This window comes from Parus major, chromosome 7 (assembly GCF_001522545.3).
Source record: "Parus major isolate Abel chromosome 7, Parus_major1.1, whole genome shotgun sequence".
NCBI lineage: Eukaryota > Metazoa > Chordata > Aves > Passeriformes > Paridae > Parus > Parus major.
Genome location: NC_031776.1, coordinates 5,469,156 through 5,469,638, shown reverse-complemented (window position 1 = coordinate 5,469,638; position 483 = coordinate 5,469,156).

The window sequence follows — 483 nt, the reverse complement described above, 5'->3', positions numbered from 1 at the left end:
CAGCCCATGCTGATATCAAAAAGCTACAAAAAGTCTGGCTGGAGCTTTGAGCAGCCTGGTCCAGTGAGAAGTGTCCACACCAGAGGGGTTGGAACAGAATGAGTTTTAAAATCCCTCCATGATTCCATAACAGAGAACTGCAACTGCAACCTTGGGCAGGAGGAGTACACAGCAAGCCTCACATTTACCTGTTCTTGCCACCTAATTTGGAGAGGAACTGCAGGTTTCAAACGGGCCAGAAAAGCAGGGACACAGGTTTGGGAAGGGAGTGGTTGTGATAATAGAGATGCTAGGGACTGCAGGGACAGGATGTGACTGAAATTGCATGTTTGACAGGCAGTTGTAGACACAAATGCTACAGGAACCCTGACCCACACCTGGCTGACATAGTGCTGTGTTTTAGAAACTCAAGACTTTTAGGAATAAGTGATCAACCACAATTCCTTTCTGCAGCTTTTCTTGCCGCAATATCTCAGCCATACT